This window comes from Odocoileus virginianus, chromosome 28, assembly GCF_023699985.2.
Source record: "Odocoileus virginianus isolate 20LAN1187 ecotype Illinois chromosome 28, Ovbor_1.2, whole genome shotgun sequence".
In the NCBI taxonomy this organism is placed as follows: Eukaryota; Metazoa; Chordata; class Mammalia; order Artiodactyla; family Cervidae; genus Odocoileus; species Odocoileus virginianus.
The window spans coordinates 381750-406348 of NC_069701.1; the positions used below are offsets into that span (position 1 = coordinate 381750).

General features: G+C 44.0%; 1 long non-coding RNA gene across 1 annotated transcript; it reads right to left on the bottom strand.

Annotated features, from left to right (window-relative positions):
- Nucleotides 1-4352: 4352 nt before the first annotated feature.
- LOC139031725 (uncharacterized) lies at nt 4353-23623 on the bottom strand. The gene is made up of 3 exons (XR_011484193.1): nt 23058-23623; nt 7224-7403; nt 4353-5332 (listed from the first exon to the last, which is right to left on the bottom strand). It is a non-coding gene; the product is annotated as an uncharacterized lncRNA (long non-coding RNA).
- Between the last annotated feature and the right edge of the window lie 976 nt (nt 23624-24599).

Here is a 24599-nt window from a genome sequence, read left to right on the forward strand (position 1 = left end):
TTCTTGTAGCTGCTGTAACAAATTATCACAGGCGATGATTTGAAACATCAGAAGTCGATTGTCTCACAGCTCTGGAGGTCAGAAGCTCTCAATAAATGTGCTGACAGGGCCCTGGGATCTGGGCTGTGGATTAAAATCACTCCTCCCTCTTCCACCTCCTGCTGGCTGTTGGTGTTCTTTGGTTTGTAAAGACATCACTCCGGTCTCTGTCTCCAGATACAGCGCCTTGTCCTCTGTGTGTCTCTCAAATCCCCTCCTGCTTCTCTTATGAGGACACGTATGACTGCATTTAGGGCCCGCTCAGATAATACAGGATAAACTCTTCCTATTCAGATCCCAACTCAGTCATATCTTCCATCACATCAGGTAACATCACAGGCTCTGGGGTTAGGAAGAGGATGTATCTCGGGGATGGGAGGAGAGGGGGCTTTGTGCAGCCTACCACAGAAGATAGCATTGCAGCTGGCCCTTTGAAAGTGAAGAGGAGTATACCCGATGGCAAAGGGTGAGGAACACATTCAGAGATGTGGAGACAGGAGAGTCCCGAGTCCTCCTGGGAGCCCAGAAGCTGGTGTGTTAGGGGGTCTTGATGGAGGAGCCTGAGGCTCTGGTGGCAGGTCAGGAGCAGAACGCAAAGTGCTCGTGCAGTGTCCGAGCTGTTGCTGCATCCTACAGGCAGTGAAGAATCGTTAGACAGTTTAAAATCTCCAGTTCTGGACATTTGTTCCAAAAGGTAACACTGCCATCATTACGAGAGCATCTCCTTTGCCGCAGGCTATGGTCTCAGCACTGGTGCTATGGAGAGGAGGTGAGGAGGCCCGCTGTGCTCCCAGACATGGGGGGAGCACGGTGGGGTCTGCAGAATGCTAACACCTGCCCACACCCATTAAGGGGCTCACTTTCTAGGCGGGAGCTTTCTCTCTTCTGAAGGCCAGACTATTAGCCCTGTGACTATAATCTGGTACTCCTAACATCCTCCTTTCATTCATGTATTTGTATTAAAGTACAGTTGATTTACCATAGTGTGCTGGTTTCAGGCATAGAGCATAATGATTCAGTACTTTTGCAGATAATACTCCATTACAGGTTATCACAAGGTAATGGGTATAATTCCACGTCCTGTATCCTTGTTGGTTATCTATTTTACATGTAAAAGTTTGTATCTGCTAACCCCATACCCCTAATTGTCGCACTCCTCTTCCCTCTCCTCTTTTGTAACGCAAGTCTGTTTTCTGTGTCTGAGTATCTGCGAGTTTGTTTCTGTTTGCATATGTATTCACTTGCATTAGGATTCCCTGGTGGTTCAGACGGTAAAGAATCATCTGCCTGCATCAGAGACGGCTGCTGAGGGGCTTATGAGATGTTATCAATGTTTCATTCTCTGCTAAGTGACGGTGACATGAATATTTTCTTTACAATTAAACTATATATTTAGGCTTTAAAAAAAAAAATGTGCCTGCAATGTAGGAGATCCGAGTTTGATCCCTGAGTCAGGAAGATTCCCTGGAGAAGAAAATGGCAACCCACTCTATTATTCTTGCCTGGAGAATTCCATGGACAGAGGAGCCTGGTGGGCTACAGTCCATGGGGTCACAAAGAGTCAGACACGACTGAGCAACTAACACTCACTTGTATTATTTTTTAGATTCCACATCTAAGTGACTAATACTTCCTTTTAAAGTAAAGTGATATTTTGCCAGGCTCCCCCCAGCAGTGATGAGGTCTATTGTGGGAGATCCCAGGAAGAATGAGCTTGGAGAGGGCGTGAAGAAAATGTTTACATGCAAAGACTATGAGCTCCGGTGGACCAGCCTGCCGGGGTTGGGTTGGTTGTTTGTCTGTCTGTCTGTGGGAAGCCTAGGGCCCTCCATCCTTTAACCTTTCACAGATACTCTTTCACAATGACTTCATGAAGAGCAAAAGGCTGACACTGTGTATGTGTGCCCATTATGTACTTACTTCTTGTTCCTGACACATGGCCCTCTTATACCACTGCCATTTCTCCTGCCTTATACTTCTGGAAGAAACCAGTGGAGATGTCACCACTATTTTACAAACACATCTGCATTTGACAAATAGGAAAGGAAAAGCTCAGAGAGGCTGAGTGACCTGCCCAGATTCTCATGACTGTGATCTTAGAGCTGGAATGGACATTTAGGACTGTTTTCCCAACTCCAGGCAGAGCGTAAGCTGCTTTCTTCAAGACAAGGTGCACATGTTATCATCTGTGTATTCCCAGGTGCCTGACACACAGTCAGATCTCAGGAAACACCCAGTGAAGGACTGGCCAACCTAGAACTTCTCTTGGTCTCCTGACCCCCAAGACTGTGCTCTTTCCCACACACAAAACTGCTTACCAAGACCCTGCTCACAGCCAGCTGTCGCCTGCTCTTATATTTCTAGTTCATATACCATCTCACGTCTTTTCTGCTCCCAAAGTCCCCTCCCCAGACCCTCCTTAGAGATCTCAGCCACCAGGTCATCTGAGGACCATCTCCAACTCTGAGTCATTCCATTCAGCTCTGGCCTGCCCTCCCTCACTTCAGTGACACAGAAGATATAACATGAACGTGCTGGGAGCAAAAGCTCAGGTTTTGAAGCCAGTAAGTCCCTCAGCTCTGCCCGAATTTAATGCACTAATATGCCAGGAGGTTGCCCATCCCCAACACCTGCCTCCTGCCACAGTCACTCACCCATCCATCCAGTCCACACATATTTAAGGAGTTTATACGCAGTACAAGCCCTGTGTTGGTCACTGACTCAGGCATTAGAAAAATGATTATTCATTTACTCATCCAGTCATGCAACATTTACTGAACACCCACCACCAGGATGGTGAGTAGGTTTCATTTAGGTCACAGAGCCAATAACAATTGACAATAACAATTTTGAGAAGGACTGTGGGGTTTTTTCTTCCAGGGGAAGAGCGTTGAGATCAATTACTGACCCCTGCTGTGAGTGCAGACCAGGGGACTGGCGGCACGCCCACATTACGTGTGAGTGTGTGGGCACTGAGTCACAGGTGAAAAAGCCCCGTTTTCCACTCACAGTTTTGTAATGGATGGCTTCATTCTTTAGAATTGCAAATGGAGCAGATAAATGGACAGAGATCTTCTCAGTTCAAATGCCCCATTTTTTGTGTGTGCATTCGGGAAGCACTGGACTTCCCAAATGGCTCAGTGGTGAAGAATCTAACTGCCAAAGCAGGAGATGCAAGTTCGATCCCCCATGTGAAGGAGAGGAGGAGGAAATGGCAACCCACTCCAGTATTCATGACTGAAAAATCCCATGGACAGAGGAACTTGAAGCGCTACAGTCCAAAGGGTCTCAAAGAGTCAGACACCACAAAGGACTGAACACAACTGGGAAGCAAAACAAGGACATCTACCTGGTCTGGCATCTATAAGAGAAGATTCAGTTTGCCGGGAAACTCATGATGGGTCTTCGGAAAGGATCACCACCTCCCCGCACATTGCTGCACTGACCTCCGAGTTCTGTTCCATTGCAGACGCTGTTCCCTGTGCTGGCCACACAGGGCATGGTGGGGGCTCTGATTTGTGTGGTCGTTTCTTCGCTGGGTTTGCTCAGTGGTCCCCTCTGCGACACAGCAGTGGAGGCTACACCTACCCTTTCAGGAAAGACTCCCTGGAGTGGACAGCACTTATGGCCTTGGGTCGGTGTCTACCATGTAAAGATGATGCAGTGATGGCTACAAAGAGTGTGTGCTCTCAGAACTGACCGAGCAGTAGTGGGGCCAGACACTTCAATCAACACCTGGTGCCTTGCTCCTTTTTCCATACCAGATCGACGGTTTCCTCCCAAACGACCAGTCTCTAGAAGAATCTCTGATTGGCCAAAGCAAAGAGTGCCCCATGAAATAAACAGCTCCCCCAAGGGGTTTAATACAATACCCGATCCCTGGTTCGGGAAGATCCCCTGGAGGAGGGCATGGCAATCCTCTCCAGTATTCTTGCCTGGAAAATCCCAGGGAGAGAGGAGCCTGGTGGGCTACAGTCCACAGGGTCACAAAGAGTCAGACAGGACTGAAGTGACTTAGCTCATACGCACTTGACTTCATTAGCTCTTATTATTAAACTCAATGAGTATGTGCTGAGGGCCTGCTTAGCACTGACTAGGCACTGTGATAAGGGGACGGATTTCAAAAGAAGGATAAGACCAGCTGCTTATTTTTAACTTGCCTGTTCACGATCTAACTGGGGAGACAATAGCCAAATTTAGAGTTTGTTTTGTGATGATCTCAAGCCTATCAATAAGCATTGCTGTGGTTGGGCCAGCCCTTGTGGTTCTTATTATGATTTCAAGATGCTCTTTAGCATTAACCATCAAGAAACTTTGAAAAAACAAAGGTTTTTTATTTCTAAGACCTGGAGATTACACAGCCCACAGCAAGGAGGGGAGAGGGGTGCTGGAGAAGGGAGTGTGTGGGCCTTTAATTTTGTTTTCACTGGGGTTGAGGGTGGGGGTCTAAGGTTCCCAGGCTCACTCTTTATTGATGAATATAAAATAAAGAAAGAGTTTAAAGCACAGGAACAGAAAAGACAGGTGGCCCCAACAATCAGTTATTGAAATCAACCAAGATCTGTGAATCAAAGGTACCTCAGTCGGGCAGAGGCCCGACTCTATATTTGGGCAAGAGGCCTGCACTGTATTTATTCAGATAGCAATAGTGGATTCCTAGCAATCAAAGCTGAAGTCATACATTTGCATTACAAAAAGAAATACCAGCTGTCAGGGTTTACATGCACACATATCCTGAATGGCAGACCTGGTGACGCCGACAGCTTTTCCTCAAGTAACAGGGAAAGAAATCCAGAGTCACTGGTTGAGAAAGACGCTGCCTCTCTTCTCATGTCACGTTCCCCCAGGTAGAGCTCACCCACCCCCATGGCTTTCAGAACCCTCCATCTATTCATACAAATAATCCCCAAATGTCTGTCTCCAGCCCAGCTCTTTCTTCTAAATTCCTGATCCAGATATCAAATGATCTGTTTGAAATCTCCCCTTGAGCATCTCATGTCATTTCAACATTGGTTTGTTCAAACTCTGGTATTCCCTCTCCACTTCTGCTCTGTCGTCGCCAGCCCGTTAGAAGGCACCTGAGACCCGTGAGTCTTTGATTCTTCCCCCTTCTCGTGCCCGCATCCAGTCCACTCCCAGGTCCTATCGGCTCCGGCTCGACCATACACCTTGACTCCGGCTGCTGCTCTCCATGCGGTCTGTCTTCACCCCGTTCCAATCTGCAGCTCCCTCTGCCTCTGTGCCTACACCTCCAGCGAGCACCTCAGTTCCGTCTTGCCCATCAGTCCTTTCGCTGGAGATGAGCCGGGGATGGGGGTGGGGTGTGGGGAGCGGGGTGTGAAACATAAAAGTGCTGATGAAGGTCAAAAAATCTTTGCATTGAAGGAACTTGGAATCTCACTGAGAACTCAACAGATGAGTAAGGATATGGGCGAAGACAGAGATTAAAGGCAGAGATACCAAATAATATGGAACTCTATAGATACAGGGCCTGAAAACATACTCCATTTTCTTTGTCCTACTAGTACCCTCTGATTCCACATTTTCCTTACAGTTTTTGCTTATATGCTGTTTCCTCTTACAACTCAATGCCCTCTCCAGAGCTGCCGCCTGCTTCAAGGCCAGGTGACTCCATCTTTTCACACAAAAACTCTGGTTACTCTAGACCTCTGCTTTCTATGAAATAATTATGAATATATTTCCTACTGCATGGCAGGCACTGTGCTGATATCTAATCCTCCCAACCCAGTTGTTGGTATTGATGCCATTTTGAGCCCCATTTTATATATAGGGAAACTGATGTAGAATCTGCCTGCCAAAAAAGTTTGATCCCTGGGTCGGGTGGGAAGATCCTCTGGAGAAGGAAATGATAACCCACTCCAGTATTCATGCCTGCGAAATCCCAAGGACAGAGGCGCCTGGTGGGCTACAGTCCTTGGGGTAGGAAAAGAGTCAGACACAACTTAGCAACTGAACAACAAAAACTGATGTACAGAAACACGTCACTGTTGGAACCAGGGTAAGCTGCATGTTGATGCATATGTCAATCAATGGCGTATTATTCTGAATGAAAGTAACTTAAAAAAGAGATGAGGCAAGGCCACTCTGACCCTCCTCTCTGTCTCCCTGAAAGCAGAAAATAAATCTCTCACATCAAAGGTACACTCTTTACACCTGAGGGTAAAAGGACACCCTTATCACCAGAGACAGAGAGTTCAGGGCCAAGAATCCTGTATAAGCAGGTCCTGTTACTTCTTTAATTTACTACCCAAACTCAAACTGTTCATATTCTTTACTAATCAAGCACCTAAACCTAAGTTTCTTTGTCTTGTCAAATCCTCACAAATTTACTGTTTGTCTAAAGAGTATAAAAGCTGCCTCCTTTGGAGAATTCCCCAGTGGTCCAGTGATTAGGACTCCACACTCTCACTGCGCAGGGTTCAACCCCTGGTCCAGGAGCCAAAATTTCATAAGCTGAGTAGTGCAGCCCCTCCTCCCCCAAATAGCTGCCTTCTTTGGCCATTTTCAGCTCTTATTTCTATGAGACCTCCATGGGCATGAATTAAAATGTGTTTCTTTTTCTCCTATTAACCTGTGTTGTATCAGTTTTTGGTATTACTCCAACCACAAGAATGCAAAATGTGCAGAGGGACCATTTCCCCTTCCCCGACAAAGTGTATCAAGAACTTCCTAGGATCCAGGTCTATGGAAATTCAGACCTCTTGTTGTTAACCTTTTATTTATTTGTTTATTTGGGGGCCACGCCGGGCACCTTGCAGGATCTCTGCACGGGTTCCCGCTGCAGAGACTGAACCCACGTCCCCTGCAGTGCGAGCACAGAGTCTTAGACACTGGACGCAGGGACGGGCTGAGCCTGAGCTCTGAGCCACCCCTCACTGCCCCGGGAGCTTTAGCGCAGTCCACACCTTGTGCTGCCCGATTCCCGTTCCTTCCGGCACGCCCGTGCGCAGCTGCGCCCGTACCCGCAGAGCCTCGCTGAGACGCTGCGCTGTCACAGGGAATTTCCACCCTCTACCAACGGGCGATCCTAGATGTGCCATCCTCACAGAGACGAGAGTGCTATATTAGCCCAGTGCCTCTCACACACTTCCAGCTCTCCCCCTTTCCTGTCTCTCAAAACCAAACTAAAGGTCTCCCCTGTCCTGGCAGGAGCAGCTACTTACCCAACCAGCCCACCTGGGCCACCTGCCAAGAGACTGAGCAGGCCATCCTCCGGACAGAGTCTTCTTCTCCATCCTCCTGGGCATCAGAGTGGGGGAAGCTGTTCTCTGCCTCAGCCGTGTTGTCAGCAGACTCCGACATCTTCTGCAGTACATGCGTCCGAAAAAGACAGATCGGTGCATCTAGAACCCAGGAATTTTCAAGTCATATCCCCTGATCTATTCCTCACATCTCCCTCCTGCCCTGACCCCACACTCCCAGAGGTAATCCAATAATTGGGAAATGCCTTTTGAAATGCATAACTTCATTTGCCACCTGGGGCTTCATTTTCTTTCAGGAGAACATAACTGTCTTATGACCAGCCTAAGAAATTGCAACTGATTGGCAGAGTTTCCTGGATTCAGAAGGACTAGATTTGGTGAATATCAATCCCCAGCGTACTGAGAAGCTGAAGAAAAGTCCCCAGTTTTTATAAAAGTCATCAGTTTCGATATTCTTTGCTTGAATCTGGATTGTCATTTCCCCCAAATATTCTCTGCGAATAATATAAGAAGTCATAAGGCTGTAAATACTTTTTAACATTTTTAACAATAATAATAATAGAGACCTAATTGTATTCAGTTGTTTCCATATTCCAGGCCAGGTGCTAAACACTTTATCTACATTATTTCAGTTAATCCTACAAAAAAAGTGGCATTACAAAGTCATCATACTGATGAGGAACTCCAGTTCAGAGAGGTTCAGTTACCCAAAGTCAATAAATCTAAGTTTTGAATTTGAACCTGTTTCCAACATTTATATTCTTGACCGCTCTCTCCAGTAGTATTCAAACCACTGGACTAGCTCCGTGGATTGTAATAGATGTTATTCATTTACCAAACTGGGGGTGAAGGAGATTCTGTGGTCAAGTTGCTGCTGCTAAGCCGCTTTAGTCGTGTCTGACTCTGTGCGACCCCACAGACGGCAGCCCACCAGGCTCCCCCATCCCTGGGACTCTCCAGGCAAGAACACTGAAGTGGGTTGCCATTTCCTTCTCCAATGCATGAAAGTGAAGTCGCTCAGTCGTGTCTGACTCTTAGCAACCCCACAGACTGCAGCCCACCAGGCTCCTCTGTCCATGGGATTTTCCAGACTAGAGTACTGGAGTGGGTTGCCATTGCCTTCTCCACGTGGTCAAGTTAAACAATGTGTCATAGGTTTCTCTGCTGCAGGACTTGTCAGAACCTTTACAAAGCCAGTGTGCAGAGCTAATATCCAGGAGAATAGCAAATGCACAATTTCCCAGAAGTCTTATTTGGCCACAAAATGCTTTTCTACAGAAAAATTTTTAATGGGGCTAATATTTCCATGGAGCACACTTTGAAAAGGACTACATGGCTTCGTGATGAGGTCGATCCTACCTTATGAGACTTTTCCAAACCACCAGAGAACAGAAGAAAATATGGGACAAAACAGGTTAGGTTGACTGCTCTCCTGTGTTTTAAAAAAAGAAAAAAGTTTTGCTACAATTGCTGGAATCAGAAGTTTGTTCTTCAGACTTCCTCGCTGTCTTTGCAGAACATTTTATTTTTTTAGTTTTCATTGATGTACAGTTGATTTACAGTGTTGTGTTAGCTTTAGGTGCACAGCAAAGTGATTCAGATACGTGTATAACATATACATATACGTGTGTACATCTGAGTATATGCATATACATTCTTTCTCAGATGCGTTCCTATTTAGGTCATTACAAGATATGGAATACATTTCCTGTGCTATATAGTAGGTTCTTACTGTTTATTTGTTATTTACCTTTTTTATATTATATAAATATGTATTATAATATATGTAGTATGTATCTGTTAGTCCCAAACTCCTCATTTTTTATCCCTCTCCTTCAGTAACCATAAGTTTGTTTTCTATGTCTGTGAGTCTGTTTCTATTTTGTAGGTAAGTTTATTTACATCTTTTTTAGATTCCACAAATAAGTCATATCATATGATATTTGTCTTTCTCAAAACAAACTTTTTTAGTTTATTTGTAATTGGAGGATAATTGCTTTACAATGTTGTGTTGGCTTCTGCCCTACAACAACGTGAATCAGCCGTGAGTACACATGAAACAGACATTTTTAAGAACTCAGTTTTCCATACAAGCCATGGCAGTTCCCAAAGAAGCATCAGTTTCTGCTTCAGGAAGCAAACTAATGGACCTTGCATAGCTGACTGCTCCCATAAATGATCATATCCAGGGCCCTTGCTAGCCCACATGACACATTTGTACAAATTACTAATAGTAAAGAAAGCCAATATTACAGTTGGCAAGTAGACAGAGCTGATGGCAAATTTGTAAGAGGGGCCTTCTCTGCAGATTAATGCCTATTTGGGGTGGAATAATGCCTGACCCTCCCCTACCCCCCAGAATTCATATTTACAGAAATGTGTTAAATATTCCCTTATTTGGAATCAGGGTCTTTGTTGAAGTAGTTAATTAAAATTAAGTCATACTAGATTAGAGTAGAGGAGAAGGCAATCGCACCCCACTCCAGTGCTCTTGCCTGGAGAATCCCATGGACGGAGGAGCCTGGTGGGCTGCAGTCCATGGGGTCACTAAGAGTTGGATACAACTGAGCAACTTCACTTTCACTTTTCATTTTCATGCACTGGAGAAGGAAATGGCAACCCACTCCAGTGTTCTTGCCTAGAGAATCCCAGGGACGGGGAAGGCTGGTGGGCTGCCGTCTATGGGGTTGCACAGAGTCAGACACGACTGAAGCGACTTAGCAGCAGCAGCAGATTAGAGTAATTCTATCGGGATGGGGAATACATGTAGATCCATGGCTGATTCATGTCAATGTATGACAAAAACCACTACAATAATGTAAAGTAATTAGCCTCCAACTAATAAAAATAAATGAAAAAAAAAAAAGATGTGGCACATGTACACAATGGAATATTACTCAGTCATAAAAAAGAATAAAATAATGCCATTTGTAGCTACGTGGATGGATCTGAAGATTATCTATGGAGTGAAGTCAAGACACATAAAGACAAATATCATTTAATATCACTTGTATGTGGACTCAAAGAAAAACCAATGCAAATGAACTAATTTACAAAACAGAAATAGAGTCACAGATGTAGAAAACAAAGTTACAGTTATCAGAAGGGAAGGGGAGAGAAGGATCAGTTAGGAGGTTGGGATTGACAAATACGCATTAGTATATATAAATAGATAAATAATAAGAACCTACTGGACAGCACAAGGAGCTCAACTCATTGCTCTTCAATGACCGATCTGGGAAAGAATCTAAAAAAGAGTGGATGTGTATGTATGTGTGTGTGTGTGTGTGTGTGTATACACACAATTCACCTTACTGCACACCTGAAACACAATATTGTAAATCAACTATACGCCAATAAAAATTATTAAAAAAAAAAAAAAGGAGTAACTCTAAATCTAATGGACTCCCCAGGTGGCACCAGCGGTAAAGAACCCACCTGCCAATGCAAGAGACATAAAAGATGCAGGTTCGATCCCTGGGTCAGGAAGATCCCCTGGACGAGGGCATGGCAACCCACTCCAGGATTCTTTCCTGGAGAATGCCATGGACAGAGGAACCTGGCAGGCTACAGTCCATAGGGTCAAAAAAAGTCAGATACAACTGAAATGACTTAGCACATGCACGAAATCTAATACGACCAATGACCTTCTGAGAACAGGAGACACACACAAACAGAAGGCCCCGAGGTGGTAGAGGCAGAAAATGAAGCTATGCTGCCACAAATGAAGTGATGCCAAAGATTGCCAGCAACCACCAGCGGCCACCAGCGACCACCAGCAGCCACCAGCAGCCACCAGCGACCACCAGTGGCCACCAGCGGTGAGGAGACAGACATTGTACAGATTCTCCCCCTGAACTTCCATGAATTTTAGCCTCCAGGACTATGAGTGGATAAATTTCTGCTCTTTTTGTTGGTGGTGGTACTGGGGGAGATTGGCCGTGCCGTGTGGCTTGCAGGATCTTAGTTCCCTGACCAGGGATTGAACCCAGGCTCTTAGCAGTGAAAACACAGAGTCCTAACCACAGGACCAATAGGGAATTCCCAAATTTCTGTGGTTTTAAGCCACCTAATTAGTCATATAGCAGCACTCAGATACACATACATTGTCCCACACCAGGGCGTAGGCAAGGTGGGCACAGGCTGCATTCCCGCCCCCGCTCGCCTGGACCTCTCACGGCCTTGTGCAGAAACATCCTACTCAGACGGAGGGGGCCCTGCTGATGGCACAAACACCCATCTGCCTTGCTACGCCAGGCTGTTCCTTCAGCTTCCCTTTAGCCCTCCGACTGACATGAAGCAGACACACAGCCCCCAGAGAGGGAGGTGCCCAGAACCTGCAATGAGCCCAGCACTGCCCAGCCCCTGCGACTGTGCTCTCAGCCCTGACAGTGCTGAGGTGTCATCCCCTGGGGAAAACTGGGCTTTAGGGAGGGGGTGTCTTTAAAAGAGTCAGTCTGTCACATTGAATGTCTCTATATGGCCCAAATACTGTTTCCCTGGGTGGGAAAAAAAATCCAAAGCAAAAAGTTTTATTAGCTTTTCTCCATTAAAACACCCTCTGTGTAAAGTGATGGATTTGAAGCAAGGGTGGAGAAAGGTTTGCTGCCTCCAGCAAAAGTCCTTCTTGTGGTTCTTCCTTTGGTGAGTAAAAGGGATGTGGAGTTAAAAACACCGAGGAACAAACATTCTGTGGCCAATAAAGTGGGTGGAGGAGGCACTGAGCTGGGGCCCCAGCTCGTAAAGACAGCAGAGTTCAGCTAATGCCTTCCATCAAGGGCTTTGGAGGGCAGAAAGAATATCACCAGCATTTTAAAGTGGGGCCAGCCAGAAAATGATTCATGATCAGTCCACTAAAAAAGGTGCTTATTGCCAAATGGAAAAGAACTCTCTGAAATTAAATAGAAACAGTTGATTTTCGAAGCTGACTTAGGTCTACTTCAGCTACAAACAATTATTTCCTGAGTTTTTACACTATGCAAAACAAAGTGCCTAAACAAAGGAGAGATGGTTGGGCTCTCAGTTCTGGAAGAAGAGGTTTAAGCAGAAGGCAGTTCAGTGCATAGCCACCACGATGCAAGGCAGAAGCAGGGAAGGTGGTCACTTCTACCTCAATCTCTGTGTTTGCAAGCGTATGTCACTTTTTATCATTCTTTACTCTCTCAAGAAAAGCCACGTTTTCCAGATCAGAGTTAACTGACATTGTTTTTTCCAAACTTGTATTCTGGATATTTACAGTGTTGATATAACATGAAATGTCTGTTATTGAAAATACATAGAAAATAGCTCTTCATGATGACTTTAAAGATTCTTTACCCTTTATGCTTTGCTACAGTATAACAGTTTCCACACTTTTCAGAATGAGAACTTTGACTTTGATAATTATAAAATATGTGAGAAAATAGACTTTACCATTTTATGAAAATCTTTTGGAATACTCACTTATCTGCTGTGTCTGATGAAACACTCTTTTAGTTCTGACACTGACTTGAGAGAAACTTCATGGGTGAGAGGCTCATTTTCAAACCAGCATCTGGTATTTCTCCCAAGTCAAATGGGAAGCAATAATTTTGAAGGAGAGAGATGTAATATAGGGAGTAGAGTGGATCCAAGTAGCTTTGGAAAAAATGGAAATGTTTCTTTGACTAGAAACTATAAGGCTAAAGACAAAGGGAACTGTATATAAACACTGTCCTCTAAAACTGCTTCTCCCAGGAACATGAATGACCAATTTTGGAACTGCTATCCATGTATAAGGAAGTTGATTGGTGGATGGTGGAAGCCAGGTTTCTCACTGCTGTAGGAATAATTTTCACAGATAAGAAAAGAGGGGAAGTCTAGAATAATCCATGTAGTACTGGATTACAGTCAAGGACATCAATAGAAACTCGTGTTTGGTTTAAAATAGATACAGATGGACAGGTACAGAAATACAGACATGTGTGTATGCATGGGTTATTATACACACATGTATTTCCTGCTGAGAGAGCTAGGAGCAGTGACACCCTAGTAGCAATGAGCACATCCAGTTCCAAGATCTTGGTTTCTAATGTCATTCTCTACTAAAAGCAATTTGGGTCCCTTGAAGAAATGACTGATCCTAGGATGAGGATAAAGAATAAAGAAGAGTTGGAGCATATTACTGTGCCAGAAAGCAAGAAATTGCTCAAAAAGAAAAAACACAGAACATGAAATAAGCACATTGAGGGGACACAGGAGCCAACCTGAAATAGCTCCCAAGGGCCAAAGCAGAAACAAATTGAGCAACAAAATAAGTAAGTATCAGATTATAGCCCAAGTATAAAATAAATATCAATGTCAATGCTGATATAAATAAATGATTGATTAAATAAATAGAGAGAAACCAATCTTTTTTAAGAAGATTTTCAAGTAATTTTTATAGATACTCCTGTGTCTGTGAAATGGACTTCAGTCCCCCACCCCTTTAAATGTGGACTGCGCTTCCAAAGGGCTTCCGCCATGGCTCAGTTTGTAAAGAATCTGCCTGCAATGAAGAACACATGAGTTTGATCTCTGGATCAGGAAGATCCCCTAGAGAAGGAAATGGCAACCCACTCCAGTGGTTCCAAAAATAGAGTGTGAAAAGTGGGGGGAAAGTAACTTTATAGTGCAGCAAACTAGGAAACACCACCTTGGCCAGGTGATATTTTAATTGAGATTAACAGGGGGCTTCCCAGGTGGCCTAAGGGGTAAAGACCCTGCCTGCCAATGCAGGAGACATAAGAGAAGCAGGTCTGATCCCTGGGTCAGGAAGATCCTCTGGAGAAGGTAATGGCAAGCCACTCCAGTATCCTTGCCTGGAGAATCCCATGGGGAGCCTGGAGAGCTCCATAGAGTCTCAGAGTTGGACACAACTGAAGTGACTATAACATCATCAGTAATATATCATGTTGATAACAAGTACTTTTTATATTATGTGATGAGCAGGGCACTTCGCCTCTGTGCTCTCCCTCCCAAAATCCATACACCAAAAATATCAGACAAGCAAACTGAGAGTCATTCTATAAAATACATCTGACCAACATGCCTCAAAATTATCAAGGTCACCAAAAACAAGGAAAATCTAAGCAACCGTCATAGCCAAGAGCAGCCTAATGAGGCATGATAATTAAACACAACATCAGATCTTAGATGGGCTCTTGGAACAGAAAAAGGACATTAGTCAGAAAACTAGTGAAATTTAAATAAAATGTAGAGACTAGTTAATAGAAATGTACCAACAATGATTTCTTAGTCATGACAAAATTACCATGGTAATGTAAGATGTTCACATGGGGAAAGAAAGTGAGGAGAATATGTAAACTGGCTGCACTACTGATGCAATTTTTCTATAATTCTAAAACTATTCTAAAATGCTTAGAGGCATCAGTATAAACTCACGTTTAACTTAATAGAGATACACAAGGATAGTTACAGAAATGCAAATGTGTGTATATGCACGGCTTAATTATATATACATTTGACCTTTCATATCCACAGGTTCTACAACCACAGATTCAGCCAACCTCAGAGTGAAAATATTTGGGGAAAAAAATTCTAGAAACTCCCAAAAAGCAAACTTTTAGTTTGCTGTGCTACAAATTTTTACATAGCATTTACATTGTAGGAGATATTATAAGCAATCTAGACATGATTGAAAGTATGTATAGTATGTAGAAGGATGTGTGTAAGTCATATGCAAATACCACACCACTTTTATGTAAGGATCATGTGCATCCTCAAATTCTGGGATCTGCAGGAGTCCTAGAACCAATCCTAGCCAGATACCAAGGGATAACTGCATATATATTTCCTTGCTGTGTCTGCTGAAAGAGCTAGAAACAATGATATCTCAGTAATAATAAGCATACCCAGTGCTCATTTTTTTTTTATTTTAAAATAATTTATTATTTAAATTTTATTAAATTTATTATTATTAAAAAAGAAAGGAAGAAAGAAGTAAATGGGTTTCTTTGACTAAGAGGCTTTGAGCTTCCCAACCTATCCAAGCAGCAGTCCAGAATTATCCAAAATTGGACACAGACTTGTAGGGGAGCAAAATTTGACACCCCAAAATGTCTCTTCTGCATGTGGATTACTTCCAACTGAAAAAATTAAGGCCTTGAAAGACTCGGAATGAAACTTTGACTTTCACCTTAAATGCCTAATAGAATTTAGTTCTGTTCCCAGAAAAGAGCTATCACTAGAGAATACTGCAAAAATATTATCCAGGGGTGGTGGGGAAACTTTAAGCAGGACCCAGAGATCAGAGCCCACTCTGTGTCCCATCATTTCTGTGTGGGCCCAGCCAACATTTATTTACCAAACGTTTGCCTTTTCATTGTCATGTGCATTACCTTCTTCTTATCCAAATTTCCAAACCACTACCCCTAAAATCATCCTTTGTCTTTAGTTGAAGGTGATATTTAAGGGCTATCAGCCATTTTCTGGGCTCTCCCATGTATACGTGTTATTAACTTCTGTTTGATTTTCTCCTGCTAATCTCTCTCATATCACTTTAATCCTTAAGTCAGAAAAATCTAGAAAGGCAGAGGAAATTTTTTTCCTCCTGGACAAATTTAACTAGCTCTCCCTGTGTTTAACTAGCAGGCCTTATCCACAGATGCCTAAAGTGAGTAAAGCACTGTCAAGAAACACAGAGCTTTTTATGGAGGGACCCTGACTTGGCCTCTTGCTCCAAGGCTATGCTGAAAGTAGGTCTAAAGAAATTATTTCATGCCATAGAAATAAGGACAATGCCCCTGATTCCTGATAAACTGGCGGTTCAGCCCTAAAGTAGCTGAGAAAATGAATTCATATCCTTGTAAGTACAACAGTAGAATCTGCTGGACTCCTTGATCCTGTGTGTTTTCTTGCCCTGCCTCACACTGTCTCATGCCCACTGTAGCCTCTTACCCTCCTTGCAAACAATACTCAGAGTAACTGGCAACCCCCTGGCTTGAAGTAGGTACCCCCTCTATCCCGGGACAGATCTCCACTGTTGCACCCATGCACGATCCCTAAACCTAGTTGTGATTCAAGATGTAGCTTATGCATCTTAATTATTAGGCCCAGGGCATAATAGGTTCTCAATAAATGCTTAGTGAATGAATAAACCAAAGAAAGAATGAGTAAACCTTCCAACTGCAAAGGGAAAGGGCTCTGGAAATGTAATTAAACAAAGTAGTTTATACAGACAGAATGCCCAGCTCTTTAAAAACTCAGTTTCCCAGACATAGAGAATAGATTTATGGACATGGGGAGGGGGGAGGAGAGGGTGAGATGTATGGGAAGAGTAACATGGAAATTTACATTCAGTTCAGTTCAGTCGCTCAGTCGTGACCGACTCTTTGCGACCCCATGAATCGCAGCACGCCAGGCCTCCCTGTCCATCACCAACTCCCTGAGTTTACTGAAACCCATGTCCATTGAGTCGGTGATGCCATCCAACCATCTCATGTAAAACAGATAGCCTATGGGAATTTGCTGTGTGGCTCAGGAAACTCAAAGAGGGGCTCTGTATCAATCTAGAAGGGTGGGGTGGGGAGGGAGACGGGAGGGAGGTTCAAAAGGGAGGGGATATATGTATACCTGTGGCTGATTCAAGTTGAGGTTTGACAGAAAACAACAAAATTCTGTAAAGCAATTATCCTTCAGTTAAAAAATAAATAAATCTTTTAAAAAATAAAATAAAGCTGCTATAAACATTTGGAGGAAAAAAAAAAACTCAGTTTCTTTCTTTTGTTTCCTCTCTTTCATCTCTCTGGCCAAGGTGCCAAGGTTTCTAAAAGGAAACAAAGTGAGTTCTGAGCAGAGATTACTTTGCAACTGTGGTTACAATTTACTCCTGTCACTCAACCACCACCCATCAGCTGGGATTATGTGAAGCTTAGTATGGGTCATGCTGTTCTAGGTAGTGATCTTGTGACTGATACATAAAATTACACATTTTGATCTTCATTTCTGGCATGGAGCTTCTGAAACCCTTGGAATTTCAAGTAATGAGCGGATAAATATGTCTTTTGTTATTTTTCACAAGCCTCTTTCAAACTACACTACCAATAACCTCAGATATGCAGATGACACAACCCTCATGGCAGAAAGCAAAGAAGAACTAAAGAGCCTCTTAATGAAAGTGAAAGAGGAGAGTGAAAAAGTTGGCTTAACACTTAACATTCAAATAACTAAGATCATGGCATCCATCCCCATCACTTCCTGGCAAATAGATGGGGAAACCGTGGAAACAGTGTCAGACTTTATTTTTCTGGGCTCCAAAATCACTGCAGATGGTGACTGCAGCCATGAAATTAAAAGACACTTGCTCCTTGGAAGAAAAATTATGACCAACCTAGACAGCATATTAAAAAGCAGAGACATTACCTTGCCAACAAAGGTCCATCTAGTCAAAGCTATGGTTTTTCCAGTAGTCATGTATGGATGTGAGAGTTGGACCATAAAGAAAGCTGAGTGCTGAAGAATTAATGCTTTTGAACTGTGGTATTGGAGAAGACTCTTGAGAGTCCCTTGGACTGCAAGGAGATCCAACCAGTCAGTTCTAAAGGAGATCGCTCCTGGATTTCATTGGAAGGACTGATGCTGAAGCTGAAGCTCCAATAATTTGGCAAAGAACTCACTCATTAGAAAAGCCCCTGATGCTGGGGAAATTGAAGGCAGGAGGAGAAGGGGATGACAGAGGATGAGATGGGTGGATGGCATCACTGACTTGATGGACGTGAGTTTGAGCATGCTCTGGGAGTTGGTGATGGACAGGAAGGCCTGGCATGCTACAGTCCATGGGGTCACAAAGAGTTGGATATGACTGAGTGACTGAATTGAACTGAACTTTCAAACTACAGCTGAGTTTGTGTTAATGAGATGAATTTTGGAAAGCCCCAGGAGGTGGTGGGGGGTCTGGAATTAACCAGGGGAACCAACCAGGATCAGAAGGTTAGAGCTGTCAGCCCTACTCCCAACTCCAGACCTCAATGGAGGAAAGAGGGGCTAGAGATTGAGTTCAGTAAGCAAGGCCAATGATTTAATCAATCGTGCCTATAAAATGAGCCCTCCGGGGGAAAAACCAAAGAACAGGGTTCAGAGAGCTTCTGGGTTGGTGAACACCAGCGGTCCTGGTGGCAGAACGGTGCACTCTGCCCTGACAGGGCATGGAAGCGCCATAAGCTTTGCCATATTCCTTGTCCCTTGCATCTCTTCCATCTAGCTGCTTCTGGGTTATGTCCTTTTATAATAAACAGGCAATCTAGCAAGTAAACTGATCTCCTGGATTCTGTAAGCCAATCTAGCAAATTAATCAAGCCCAAGAAGGGTTCAGGGGCTGTCTGAGGTGTAGCCAGCAGTCGGAAGCACCAGTGCCAGGGCGGGGGATGTTCTGTGGGACTCAGCCTTGACCAGGGGATCCCACACCACCTCCAGGCAGGGTCAGAGCCAAGTGAGATCCACCTGGTGTCCCAGAATTACCTGATGTGGGGAAATAACCATGCATTTGATGACAAGAATGGAAGCATTCAGAGCACGGTATGGGATAGAGTGAAGGAAATCAGGGAGTGTTTTTTCTCTTTATAAGCATAACACGCAAAAACCCTCTAATGGTGTCTGAGATCTTTACATAAGCTGAGCCCTTTTCCTGTTTGGTCATGCTTGACACTAAAGCAGGCACATCACATAGTCCAAGGACAAACGGTTATCAGCACTTTACCGAGGATGACACCGCAGGTCAGAGGTGGTTGCCCAAGATGAGGCAGCCACGAGGCTCAACTTCTGATCCCAACCTGAACTTCTGACTCCAAGCCCACGATCCCTCCCACGAATCTGCTTAAGCAGACACAGGGGAAAGACCCAGAGGGCACAGTGCTACTGGCTGGACTAGTGAGGGGGGCTGCAGAGGAGACGAGCCGGGGCTGGGCAGAGAAGAGGCCTTTCGAGGCAGAGGGGACAGCAACATCAGAGGAAGGAAACGGGACATCCCGGGGCCTCGTGGAGGCACCAGAAGGAAGGCAGGTGACAGAGACGGTGGCATGACCCTGCGCATTCCTGGGGGTGGGGGGCTCGTCTACTTGTCAACTTGGGATGTACAAATCTTCCCACAAAAGCAAAGCTGAACACCAGAGCCAAAGCACCTTTGACCAGCATGACGTCTCAGCAACGGTTTTACCCTCTGACATACTGCTGGGCTCAGATCATTTCAAGAATTTACTAAGATTATTAAGAAGAACATCCTACATTATAAATGGAAAAAAGTAAGATTGAAAAAGATTGAAATGATAAGAAAAGGATAATGTTGCACATTCTAATGGCTTACTCCTGTGACAATAGAAATGATTCCCCAAATTGAAGAAAATTCCACCATGTGTGAGGTGTGGGAACGTTGCAAATGTCTGACAACCAGCAGGACCTGAAAGGAGATGAATAAAATGGACAGCTTCTGAACACACAGCTTGAAGATTAGCATGAACTTAATACACCTTAATAAATGAACAGTATGAAATGGGAAAAAGATATGACACTGAAAGATGAACTCCCCAGGTCGGTATGTGCCCAATATGCTACTGAAAAAGAGTGGAGAAATAGCTCCAGAAAGAATGAAGAGGCTGAGCCAAAATGAAAACAGTGCCCAGTTGTTGATGTGACTGGTGATGGAAGTAAAGTCTAATGCCATGAAGAACAATATTGCATATGAACCTGAAATGTTAGGTCCATGAGTCAAGGTAAATTGGAAGCGGTCAAACAGGAGATGGCAAGAATGAACATTGACATTTTAGGAATCAGTGACTCTATAGAGTCAGCAAAAACAAGACTGGGAGCTGACTGTGGCTCTGATCATGAACTCCTTATTTGCAAAATTCAGACTTAAACTGAAGAAAGTAGGGAAAACCACTAGACCATTCCAGTATGACCTAAATCAAATCCCTTATGATTACACAGTGGAAGTGACAGATTCAAGGGATTAGATCTGATAGACAGAGTACCTGAAGAACTATGGACAGAGGTTCATTACATTGTACAGGAGGTGGTGATCAAAACCATCCCCAAGAAAAAGAAATGCAAAAAAGGCAAAGTGGTTGTCTGAGGAGGCCTTACAAATAGCTGAGAAAAGAAGAGAAGCAAACAGCAAAGGAGAAAACGAAAGATACACCCATCTGAATGCAGAGTTCCAAAGAAGAGCAAGGACAGTTAAGAAAGTCTTCCTCAGCAATCAATGCCAAGAAATAGAGGAAAACAATAGAACAGGAAAAGCTAGATATCTCTTCAAGAAAATTAGAGATACCAAGGGAACATTTCATGCAAAGATGGGCACAATTAAGGACAGAAATGGTATGGACCTAACAGAAGCAAAAGAAATTAAGAAGAGGTGACAAGAATAAACAGAAGAACTATACAAAAAAGATCTCCCATGACCCAGATAACCATGATGGTGTGATCACTCACCTAGAGTCAGACATCCTGGAATGCGAAGTCAAGTGGGCCTCAGGAAGCATCACTATGAACAAAGCTAGTGGAAGTGATGGAATTCTGGATGAGTTATTTCAAATCCTAAAAGATGATGCTGTTAAAATGCTGTGCTCAATATGTCAACAAATTTAGAAAACTCAGCAGTAACCACAGGACTGGAAAAGGTCAGTTTTTATTCCAATCCCAAAGAAAGGCAATGCCAAAGAATGCTCAAACTACCGCACACGCTAGCAAAGTAATGCTCAAAATTCTCCAAGGCAGGCTTCAACAATACGTGAACCGTGAACTTCCTGATGTTCAATCTGGATTTAGAAAAGGCAGAGGAACCAGAAATCAAGTTGAGAACATCCACTGGATCATTGAAAAAGGAAAAGAGTTCCAGAAAAATCTACTTCTGCTTTACTGACTATGTCAAAGCCTTTGGCTGTGTGGATCACAACAAACTGTGGGAAATTCTCAAAGAGATGGGAATACCAGATCACCTGACCTGCCTCCTGAGAAATCTGTATGCAGGTCAAGAAGCAACAGTTAGAACTGGACATGGAACAACAGACTGGTTCCAAGTTGGTAAAGGAGTACTTCAAGGCTGTATATTGTCACTCTGCTTATTTAAATTATCTCCAGAGTATATCATGCAAAATGCCAGACTGGGTGAAGCACAAGCTGGAATCAAGACTGCCAGGAGGAATATCAATAACCTCAGATATGCAGATGACACCATCCTAATGGCAGAAAGTGAAGAGGAACTGAAGAGCTTGTTGATGAAGGTGAAAGAGGAGAGTAAAAAAAGTTGGCTTAAAACTCAACATTCAAAAAATGAAGATCAAAGGCATCCGGTTCCATCGCTTCATGGCAAATATGGGGAAACAATGGAAACAGTGACAGACTCTATTTTCTTGGGCTCCAAAATCACTGCAGATGGTGACTGCAACCATGAAATTAAAAGACACTTGCTCCTTGGAAGCAATGAACATGAATCTGAGCAAGCTCTGGGAACTGGTGATGGACAAGTAAGCCTGGCATGCTGCAGTCCATGGGGTTACAAAGTGTCGGACACAACTGAGAGACTGAACTGAATCCACCTTAGACTAATGTAATTAGATGTAGACTAGGACTTCCGTGGTGGTCCAATGGGGAAGAATCCACCTCCAATGCAGGGGACAGGGGTTACGTCCCCGGTCCAGGAAGATCCCACATGTTGTGCTGCAACTAACCCGTGAGCCACACTCCTGAGCCCACCTGCTGCAAGTACTGACACCCACGCGCCAGGAGCCTGTGCTCTGCGACAAGAGAAGCCACCCAAATGAGAGGCCCACGCTCCACCACGAAGCGCAGCCCTGCTCTCTGAGACTGAGAAAGCCTGCGGACGGCAGGGATGGTTCAAAATGTTTTAAAAGTAAGTTAGTGGTTCCTTATTCACTCACCCCACAAATACTTGTTGAGCATCTACTATGTACCAAGAGCTCTTCTCGATACTGGGGGTAGAGCAGTGAACAGTTAAGCCCCTGCCCTCTGGAGCTTTTAGCTAGTAAGGTGAGATGAATGACAAACATACATATCGGGTGCTGTTAAGTATTACGGAGAAAAACAGAGGAGCTGAATCAGGCAGTAATGGTCTGCGCAGAGCAAAGACTCATGGGTAATCATAATCAGAGGGCGGGAAGGCCTCTCAGACACGCTGGCTTTGATCACAGACCTAAAGGAAGCAAAGAAGTGATTGTTTGAAATCTACAAGTTTAAACACAAAGAAAATGCTGCCAATAAAACTTCTTGAAAGTTAAAAGCTTAAACTATTTAAGTTTTCACTAAATTTTGTGAGGTTTTTATTAATGTAGTTGGGGTGGGTGGGTAGTGGACTTAGGCTGAAAGACACAGAAGTCCAGTAGGTTCAAAGCCCCAGGAATGTTGTCACATCAAAAAGACCTAAATAAACCACAACATGGGTGGACCTAGAGAATATTATGCTTAGTGAGATGTCAGACAGAGAAAGACAAATACTGTATGATGTCACCTATATGTGGAATCTAAAAAAATACAACAAAATAGTGAATATAGCAAAAAAACAAGCAGATTCACAGACAAAGAGAACAAACTAGTGATGACCAGTGGGGAGAGGGGAAGGGGGAGGGGATTAAAAGATATAAATCATGATACATAAAACAGATGAGCAACACGGATATATTGTAAAGCACAGAGAATTATACCCACTGTCTTGTAATAACTTTAACTGAAGTATAATCCATGAAAATAGTGAATCACTGTGCTGTACATATGAAACTCATACAATACTGTAGGTCAACTATACTTCAGTGAAAAAATAAAAATGACCTGTAAGCAGTGGTATGGACACGATAGCGGCCAGAGTTTTCTCACGTTCACAGAGATTCTCAGGGAGCAAGGGGTCTGACTTGCTTTGCTTCTGCTCCATCCCGCTGCCAATAATGAGCAGAATCAGGCTGGTCTGGAGAAAAGAAGCACAATGATACAGCCATCACTGAGATGACAAGTGTATCTGATTTTAAAGCTTAAAATGAACTCACATTTCTATCAAGTGCAAACCATCTGGGAAATACAAACAGAAACCCCTTTTGTCACTTGGGTCTCCAAAACCTTCATCACTGAGAATGGTAAATGGTGATAATTTCTTTCTTTCTCATTTAGTCTGCAGAAAACAGAGGCATCTGCTTTGCCTTACATGGGCTGCTGATAAACCTCAAATGTTGGTGTTTTCGGGAGCATCCCATGCCTAAACGTAGCCCATAGGGAGCATCCCTCCAATCTGGAGAGTGTCTTTGTCACGCTTCGTGTTACAATGCTGACAGCAGCCTGCTGTAGTAACTCTCATAACTCAGATCCGGTGGCCTTGTGTGACAAGGCCGCAGCAAAACAAGCAACGCTCAGAGGGAAAACGAAACCAGCCCAGCACTGACCTGACTCACAACCTTCATGCCCAGAGGAAGTTGGGCTGGCCTCTCACGAACCTCTTACAAGCCAAATCAAGCTCTCTGAGCTGGACTGTTCGGGGAGGAAACTGGGAGCTTGCCCTTTAATTACTTAATATCCTACAAAGCTCCAGAATCCAGGTACATGTCACAGTGCAGCCCCGAAGAGTCACATCTTATGCCGACAACGCCAGAAAGCACAACCACCCTCCACGGCCCTCGTGTGACGGACACCCGTCTAATCAGCCCAGGAAGGGCCAAGGTGCGTGTATAACTAAAGTACAGCATGTTGTGGTGACGAATAGGAAGAGGCATCAAGAGTTGTGACTTCCTGGGACTTCCCAGTGGTTAAGACTCTTCCATTGCAGGGAGCAAGGGTTCAACCCCTAGTCAGGGAACTAAGGTCCCACATACTGGCAGTGCGGCCAGGGGGGAAAAAAAGATGTGAGTTCCTGTCCAGACAGTGGCTCTAATTAACTGAACTCAAGCAAATATCAAGCTCTCTGGACCTTAGTTTCTTCATCTATAAAATGAAGAGATTGAACAAAGTGGTCCTTAATGTCTCTTCCAGCTTTTTATTTTAAAAGTCCTAGAGAAAAAATTCTAAAGACCAAAAGAGCTATGCTTAGTTGCTTAGTCATGTCCAACTCTTTACAACGCCATGGACTGTTGCTCGCCAGGCTCCTCTGTCCATGGGACTCTCCAGGCAAGAATACTGGAATGAGTTGCCCTGCCCTCCTCCAGGGAATCTTCCCAACCCAGGGATCGAACCCAGGTCTCCTGCATTGCAGACAGATTCTTTACCACCTAAGCCACTAGGGAAATTAACTGTTACTCAGCCATAAAGAAGAATAAAATAATGCCATTTGCAGCAACATGGATGGACCTAGAGACTATTATATTAAGTGAAGTCAAAGACAAATACCAT